The following is a 9,420-nucleotide window of genomic DNA, read 5'->3' on the forward strand; positions in this document are numbered from 1 at the left end:
TTTTTTAAATAGACGGGGTTTCACCATGTTGGTCAGGCTGGTCTTGAACTCCCGACCTCAGGTGACCTCAGGTGATCCACCCGCCTTGACCTCCAAAGTGCTTGGATTACAGGCATGAGCCACCATGCCCCACCTATGCTTTTTTTCTTAAGAAAGAAAAAGAAAGAGGAAAGAAAGCTTAATATTAAACTAAAAATGCTTTTGTTCTTAAGATATTAGGACACCAGGACCTTTCCAGGGTCTGTTTGGTAAACATCAACCTGTTCCCTTAACGGTAAATATCTTGTGACTAAGAATGCCTGACCTCCTGGGAATGCAGCCCAGCAGGTCTTAGCCAAATTCTCCCCAGCCTTTGTTCAAGATGGAGTCACTCCGGTTCAAGCACCCCTGGCAGCTGAAAGGTAAGGAACCAACACAAGGTACGATTATACAAAGGTGTAAAGAAGCAACAGTGAGTACAGGCAAGAGAGGGTCAAGGAGCAAAAACAGCCATGTCCCCCAAGCTCTTCCGTGACCCCACAAGAGAGCTGTGACAGTGACTACCAAGGTGTTCCAACCAACAATTCTCACCTTCCCGGAGCTCACCCAGCAGCCTCCCTGGGAAGCCTTCCCCTAGGGTAGGGGTCAGCTAACTTTTTCTGTAAACGACCAGAAAGCAAATATTTTTGGTTTCGCAAGCCAGGCCATCTCTCTCACAACTTGCAACGCTGCCACTGTATCCTGAAAGTATCCATGTGACCAAGTACTCACATTTTTCTGAGAGACGGTTTAATTATTTTTGTCTCTCCTCTTATCATTCCCCTGGTTCCCCACTTCCTACTCAGCCCCTTAAAAACACAAATACAGCCTTTTACCCACCCCTTCTTCACCAGACACTCCCTACAGGGAAAGTTCACCTAACCCCTTAAAAGTTCACAGTTGATTTACAGACTGAAGCATGTCCAATATAGAACTCTCACCGGCCAGGAGGATGCCTCGAGAGGTGATAGTCAAAAAGCACGCCTGCTAGGCCCTCCCACCTGGGGAGTTTTTGGCCTAGTTCTGCCCATAAAGATGCCAGCAGTCACCAGCTCAACGGACAGACAGCGCAGTAGATAAGACCCCAAGCTAACATACAGACCCCCACCTTGCTTACTTCCTCCCCTACCTTTTAAAAATGCCTGCTTTCTGCTCCAAAAGCAAAGCAGGACATTTAAAGGTGGGATGCCTGTGCTTCTTCCCCTAAGCTCTTTGGAAATAAATCACTTTCTTTGTACCAGATCTCACTCTTGTCAATTGGACTCTGCAAGTGATGAATTACTAACCTATGAGCTGGTTACAGCCAGAGACGATAGATAAACAAATGAACATGGTTATGTTCCAATAAAACTTTATCTATAAAATAGGTGGTTTGTTTGGCCATAGGTTGCTGACCCCAACCAAGGGAGTAAGAATATACTCCCAGACCGCATGGCAGGAATGCCTTGTCTGTTACTGTCATCTTTCATCAGCAATAAATGGGCTCCCTAGTTTGCATACCTGTTTATTCTGAGTTTTGTTCATGTGACATAGTCCCAAAGAGGCTCATTCCTCTGGGGGCATTGGTACGTGACTTCTACCCCCTCATATTTAGGGGAAAAATGAATAAATAAAATGCCAGAAACAAATGGTTGACCTGACTGTGAAAAACAGCACAAACAACACCTTCTTATCCACCTAAATCAGCAAACACATGGCAGGCACCAGAAAAGCACCACTTGGTGATTTTTACAAAACCGAGTTAATCCTGCGTTCTTCTAATCCACTAGTGAGTTACTCTTCGGCGAGGAAAAGTGCCCTACTGATAGAGAAAATGACATTTTCATAGTCACTACTTGGCGATGCTCCCGTTCCATCATTCTTTTTCCTTATAAACACAGTCGTAATTCCCCGATGTTACAGTGAACCCCAAGTTTCCCTTCAAAGAATCAGTATGTCAGTATGTTCCACTCTCTTATTCTTTAAATCTCTATTTTAAAGTTTAACTTCCTTGTAATTCCAGTAAACAAGCTTCTCCACCGGTTCACAGTAGTTCGCATCTGCTCTCCCTCCCCCTTGGCTCCAACCAACTCATCCCAGTCACCTGATCACCCCTGGCTATCAGCTCTGACAAGCCCGTTACCATCCTTCCTGCTAAAACACCCACCCCGCCACTCCAGCTCAGACCCCTGCTCTTTTTAAAATAGCCAATCGGGATAAGTCTAGTTTGTGCGGTCTAACCCTAGCCAATAGGGGACACACCAGCAGGGATGACCCCTATTAGGCATAAGTACCCCTTCCCCTTTGTCCTAGTGTGCGGTGGCCATCATTGCTCCGTCTGTGAGCCCTACACCCTTCTATAGAAGTAAACTGCCACAGGGCGCAGTGGCTCATGCCTGTAATCCCAACACTTTGGGAGGCTGAGGTGGGCGGATCACGAGGTCAGGAGATTGAGACCATCCTGGCCAACATGGTAAAACCACATCTCTCCCAAAAAAAAAAAAAAAAGCTGGGCATGATGGCAAGCACCTGTAGTCTCAGCACTCGGGAGGCTGAAGCAGGAGAATCGCTTGAACCCGGGAGGCGGAGGTTACAATGAACCCAGATCATGCCACTGCACTGTGCACTCCACAGGCCACAAAGCGAGACAAGTCTCAAAAAAAAAAAAAAGAAAAAAGAAGAAGAAGAAAGAAGTAAACCACCTTGCTGAGAGGACATATTTTCTTTTTTTTTTTAATTGGGGTTTCACCATGATGGCCAGGCTGGTCTTGAACTCCTGACCTCAGGTGATCCACCCACCTTGGCCTCCCAAAGTGCTAGGATTACAGGCGTGAGCCACTGCACCTGGCCAGAGAGGACATATTTTCAAGTGCTATTTCGTTTGTGGCATCGAGATTTTACTTAAAACACCAACTATGATGCTATGTTAAACGCCTCAGAGTATATGGCTAAACAGAAAATGCTACTTTAAAAAACCACATACAATAACACTATTTTGGGAAACATGTAAAGGCCTGGGGTGAAGATGAGAAATGAGAGTAAAATAATCATTCCATTACCCTTGGCAATGAATGTGCCTCAAAGCAGCTACCTTACATGCTAATTTCCTATGGGCATTTATTGCATGATTTTTGACAAAGTCAAAGCATCAAAACAAAGTCACAAATAATCTGGCAGCATCCCTATGATTCCTGGCTTATCAAAGTGAAAACCAGTGAAAAAGTGAACGATCCCTGCTAAACTACAAGCTCTTTGTGACTCTGCTGTTTTGGGCTATGGCTCTCCGCGGTCCCCATTACACAGGCCCCATCTCACAGAAGCATCATCATCACCATCACCTACCTCCTCTCCTTTAACCTCCCTCCTCTTATCTACTCTCTCCTTCATCCACCCACACCCCGAATCCATCCAACACATGTGGGCCGAGCACCTACTGGCTGCTCCCAGGCACTGAACAGTGAACCAAACAGACAAAACTCTTCATGGAGGTGGCATTTTAGAGAGAAGAGACAGACGATTTAAACACATAGGTTGTCAGATAATGAAGAGAGTGATGGAGAAAAAATAAGGCAGGAGGGGGTGGGAGTCCCAGTAAGAATGGGAGGTGTCATTTGTAAAAGGGGAAAAAATTATGGAGGTGAGGGCACCAGCCCATCCATTAGGGCAAAGCACTGGAAGCGACATAAATGTCTACCTGGATCATCTACGGTACAGCCTCATGGTGGGATACTGTGAAGCCTTTAAAAAGAACCTAAGGCAGATTGTGATGTGCCAAGACTGAAAAGATCTCCCACAGGCGCTGTTAGAGCGTGCGTGCTGTCTGCTAACCACGTGTAGGGAGAAGATAACACAGAAGGTCGTTGCTCCAACCGGGATGGATGAGAGAGAGACTCCAGGCAGGGCACAGTGACTCACACCTGTAATCCCAGCACTTTGGGAGGCCGAGGTGGGTGGATACCTGAGGTCAGGAGCTCGAGACCAGCCTGACCATTATGGAGAAACCCTTTCTCTACTAAAAATACAAAATACTGACTAATGCTGGGTATGGTGTATTCTACCTCCTCAGAGCTCTCAAATATTTTCTCCTCCCCCGCCCCCCTAACCACTGCAACTATCTTTAAAACCCTTGTAATTCTTCCGGGGATTATTGCAATGACCTCCCTATCCTTTGTGGCCTCTCTCCAACACTATACAGATCTACAGTAAATGTGGCTTCCTGGACATTCAGCATAACATCCAAATCTCTCACGGCAGCACAGGAGGTCCTGCAAGATGTACCTCTCTATTCTCACACTCATAAAATCCACTGCCCACATGAAATCCCTTACTGCACCAGACCACGACTCCAGTGCAAAAGCATTGCTTGCTCTTTCTCTACCTTCATCATGCTGTTTTCCCAGATGAAACACTCTTCTCTTCCTTCATCTCACTAGGTCCTGCCCATCCCTCAAACTCCAAGGCCAGGTGAGGTGGCTCATGTCTGTAATCCCAGCACTTTGGGAGGCTGAGGCAGGTGGATCACCTGAGATCAAGTGATCGAGACCATCCTGGCCAACATAGTGAAACCTCTTCTCTACTAAAAATACAAAAATTATCCGGGCACGGTGGCAGGTGCCTGTAATCCCACAACTCAGGAGGCTGAGACAGGGGAATCACTTGTACTGGGGAGGTGGAGGATGCAGTAAGCCAAGATCGCACCACCGCACTCCAGCCTGGGAGACACAAGACTCCCTCTCAAAAACAAAACAAGCAAAACTACCACTCAAGTCTCCCCATCTCTGCGAAGTCCCAACCCCTCCCACAAGTCAGGGTAAGATGCTGCCCCTGTACACACCTGTATACTCCAGCCCTTTAACACTGGAACTGTTCACTAGAGATTGTCTACCCCCTTTATCAAGTAGTCTCTGCTCAAAAAGCTTAGTAAGGCTCAATGAATGTTTGCTATGCAGTCCCATAAAAAAGAAAGCTGGGCTACTCCCTTCACCACATACCATAGGGCTAGTCACCTACCCTGGGCACTCCTTTTCATCTATAAAACAAGGCACGTGACGCAAAGTTTCTTCTTCCAGCTCTCAGATACTACGATGCTTGGCATAGAACACTACACGTAGGTATAACCTCAAATCTAACAGGAACGAGAGAAGAAACCGGTTAACTTTCACTTCCAAGGTTGATGTGGGTGGTCCTGAAACTCTCACCAGCTCAAACCTCCCAGAACCAGAGCTTCCCTGACTTCTCTAAATAGATGTCTTCATAAGCCTGGGTGTTTTTGTTGTCGTCGTTAATAGCCCTTTCCCACGGGTGCAATCCTCCACATTAAAAGCATCAAAGGTCTGAACTGTTCCTAGGTTGCAAAGTCTGGAGCCAAACACCAGTCCCTGTTGGGGTCCTTGGCTACGGGATCTTAGCAAATTCCGTCTCCTCCCGCGCCTCAGTTTCCCCCTCCAGAGCACTGCGCCCTTCCAGCCACAACATGCATGAGAAAAGAAGCCCTCCACCCCCATCGGCCCCACCAGGCAGAAAGGCCACAGGGTTTCCCTTCCCTCGGGATTCACCGTTTCCCGAAATTCCCCCTCCCAGGCTGAGAAACTGATTACTCAGAATAGGATGGGAAAAATGAAAATCCCAGCCCTGAGGTCCAGAGCCTCAGAGAGCAGTCGGGAGGCCCTGGCCTCGGGCGTGGGGACGGACCCGGTCCTGTGCGGGGGCTCGCGGTTACCTGTGGCAGGCGACCGTGGTGGCAGTGGTGGCGGCGGCGGCGGCGGCGAGTGACCCGCGGTGGTGGCGGCGGCGGGACCGTGAGAACTCGCGGCGGCGCGCAGCCTCACACCAGCCACCCCGCCGTCCGCGCTGCTGTGATTGCTGCTGGCGCCGCAGCTTCGGGTTTAGACGGCCACGGCGCCGCGGTGACTGGTGGAGCTACGGGGCGTGGCGTCTGCCTAAACCAAAGGGAAAAGAGGACGAGGCCGGAGAGTCAAAGGGACTACAAATCCCAGCGTGCACGGGCACGGGCTTCTGGGCTGGGCGCGGGGGTGGAGGGGCAGCGGTTGCGCAATGAGCGGAGGTCTGGAATCCGAGGTGCTTGAGGTCTGGGGGCGCAGTGATCCCAGAAGCATCTGCGGGAAGATCCTACCAGCTCTTGGAGCACTTTAATCCGTTGGTCTGCAAACTTGTCTGCACATTGAACCCATCTAGGGACGCCTCAAAAATACTGATGCCCCTGTGAAAATAAAATTGAAAAGCTGTTGGAACACCCCCAGAAAAACACTTTTAGCCTTGAAAGAGATGTGACTGTAATCTCAGTCACGTATGCTTACAACTTCTGTTCCCACCTTATAATTAACTCGCTTCCTTATTTTTATTGAACGATGTCTAGGGAGAATTAAATCGCTTCAGGGACAAATCTTCCTGCCTTGCTAAGTAATGAGCCTTGTTATAGATTAGAAACTTCTTCCCTTTGTTACCCTGCTTTGCTTAGACCAGAGACATAACACCCATGATTATTACACCCTCTGTAAACAATGTTCAACGTACCCTTCCCATAAAGAAGCCAATAACCAATCAAATTCCTGTACGTCTGTGCCAACGTTGTGGGAATACTGTTATCCTGCTCAAAACTCCTGTTTCTGCCTGTATAAATGAAACCTTAACTTTCCTACTTTAGAATGCCAAATCCATTCCTTTGGAGTTGGTGTTTCTGGGTGGTCCATCCTCACACTTTATGCTTAAATAATAAACTCTATTTTAGGTTGACACCTCCGCCTTACCCCCAGGAGTGAGTTTTTGTCGGTTTGCATGTGGTCTGTGTTTTGGAAGCCTTAGAAAGCCTCAGATGATTTGGACCCATTTAGTCCCCATAACAACCCTTTGAGAGAGAAAGACAATTATTGTCACTCCCGCTTTACTGATAGGGCAACTGAGGGAGGATAAGTCAGGGAGTTAAGTTAATTTTGCAAAGGTCACATGTTATAGTGAACCCCAGTTTCTCTTCAAAGAAGCAGAATGTCAGTATGTTCATCTCTCTTATTCTTTGTCTATTTTAACTTCCTTGCAGTTTCAGTAAACAACCTTTTCCACCTGTTCTAATCAGTAATTCACGTCTGTTCCCCCAGGCCCCTACTCTGTTATGACTCATCCCAGTCACCTGCTCCAGTCACCTGCTCTGGTCACCTGCTTTGACCTCTGATTACCTGCTCTGACCTGCCCATAGCTGTCCTTTCCACCAAACTACCCACCCGACACACCCGCTGGTACCCCTACTCCCTTTAAAACAGCCAATGGAAATTCGACTAGGCTGTGCGGTCTAACCCTAGCCTACAGGGGAATGACATAGCAGTAGGGGGGGGAACTCCGCCAGCCATAAGCACCCCTTCCCCTCCTTGTCCAGGTGTGTACTTGCCATTGTTCCATCTGTGAGCCACACGCTTCTATAGAAGGAAATTGCCTTGCTGAGGAAATTTATATTTGAGTGCTATTTTTTTGCAGCATTGAAATTCTACTTATACACATACATGGTTTTTTGTTTTTTGTTTTTTGTTTTAAAGACGGGGTTTCACCATGTTGGTCGGGCTGGTCTTGAACTCCCGACCTCAGGTGATCCGCCCACCTTGGCCTCCAAAGTGCTTGGATTACAGGCATGAGCCACCACGCCCGGCTTGTTTTTTGTTTTTTTTAGACACACTTTCACTCTTGTTGCACAGGCTGGAGTGCAATGTTGCGATCTCGGCTTACCACAACCTCCACCTCCTGGATTTAAGCGATTCTTCTGCCTCAGCCTCCTGAGTAGCTGGGATTACAGGCATGTGCCACCATGCCCGGCTAATTTTTGTATTTTTCATAGAGACCAGGTTTCTCCATGTTGGTCAGGCTGGTCTTGAACTCCCAACCTCAGGTGATCCACCTGCTTCAGTCTCCCAAAGTGCTGGGATTGCAAGCATGAGTCACCACACCTGGCCCATGGTCACATATGTCTTAAGTGGCAGTAAGCAAGTGACCTAAGCAATCTGGTTCCAGAATCCCAACCTTTTACTTCTTACACAGTGCTACTTCTCAAACGTTTGGTGGTGTTACCTCCCAAGGAATTGGAGAGAGAAATAAAATACAATACACCTGAGTAGTGCCATGTAGTGAGGCTCAGTCAATTGAGTTGAATGAAATTAATTTGCAGTCCTGCCCAAGGACATTCAAGCTACCTTCAATGGGCTGTCTCACGTGGTCTTCTTTTACAGTCCTTTTCTATATAAGTCATAGATCGGCATACTGCTCCAGGCCTGTCACCTATTTTTGTAAATAAAAGCTGATAAGAACACAGCCACATCCACTGACTTAGATATTATCTCTGGCTATTTTTACAAATAAGGCAGAGTTGAATATTAATAGTTATGTAAGAGGCCTTACGACCCGCAAAGCTGAAAATGTCTGCTGTCCAATTCTTCACACAAAGAAAGTTTCCAAAACCTGGGGTAAGTACATGGTCCAACATCATAGCTTGGAAGTGACCTTGGGCTTCAAGCCCAGATCTGCCCAAGTAAGTCCTTTGCCAGCTCTCATGAGTGCTACGCTTTCACAGTCTTCTGCAGTGGGAAACATCCGGAGTTCATTTATCTGTTTGTTCCACAGCACATTTAGTAGGTGCACCCTATATGCCAGGTGCAGCTGAGCATCGAGATAAAAAGGAGTTTGTTTCCTTTTTAACTACAAGAGTTCAAACACAGGAAATTCACTGTCTAATAAGTGAGGCAGAGTGTGTCCTTAACCACTCCCTAATTCACTAAGAATAAATTGTGGCCTCTGCCTGATTAAGGCTTTAACGGTTGAAATGGGATAAAAATGGTAGCCTGCAGCTGGGTGCAGTGGCTCATGCCTATAATCCTAACTCTTTGGGAGGCCAAGACAGGAGGCTGCTTGAGGCCAGGAGTTCAAGACCAGCCTGGGTAATATAGTGAGATCTTGTCTCTAACAAAAATTTTAAAAACTGCTGGGCACGGTGGCTCATGCCTGTAATCCCAGCACTTTGGGAGGCCAAGGTGGGTGGATCAGGAGGTTAGGAGTTCGAGACCAGCCTGGCCAAGATGGTAAAACCTTGTCTCTACTAAAAAAAAATACAAAAATTAACCAGGCATGGTAGCGCATGCCTGTAATTCCAGCTACTCAGGAGGCTGAGGTAGGAGAATCGCTTGAACCCAGGAGGCAGAGGTTGCAGTGAGCCAAGATCACGCTATTGCATTCTATCTCTAGCCTGGGAAACAGAACAAGAATCCATCTAAAAAAAAATTTTTTTTTAACTAGCCTGGCATGGCGGCGCACACTTGTGGTCCCAACTACTTGGGAGGGTGAGGCAAGAACATTATTTGAGCCTGAGAGTTAGAAGCTACGGTGAGCTATGATCGCACCACTGCACTCCAGCCTGGGCAACCATGAGAC

General features: G+C 47.5%; 1 protein-coding gene across 1 annotated transcript in view; it reads right to left on the minus strand.

Annotated features, from left to right (window-relative positions):
• Positions 1-5,914, minus strand: part of LGMN (legumain) — a 40,430-nt gene extending 34,516 nt beyond the window's left edge. Inside the window, exon 1 of the mRNA XM_037745168.1 lies at positions 5,717-5,914. The gene's annotated coding sequence lies outside the window, so the exon portion shown is untranslated. The remainder of the gene's footprint in view (positions 1-5,716) is intronic.
• Between the last annotated feature and the right edge of the window lie 3,506 nt (positions 5,915-9,420).

The sequence above is a fragment of the Cebus imitator genome, unplaced genomic scaffold, assembly GCF_001604975.1.
Source record: "Cebus imitator isolate Cc_AM_T3 unplaced genomic scaffold, Cebus_imitator-1.0 Scaffold193, whole genome shotgun sequence".
Lineage (NCBI taxonomy): Eukaryota > Metazoa > Chordata > Mammalia > Primates > Cebidae > Cebus > Cebus imitator.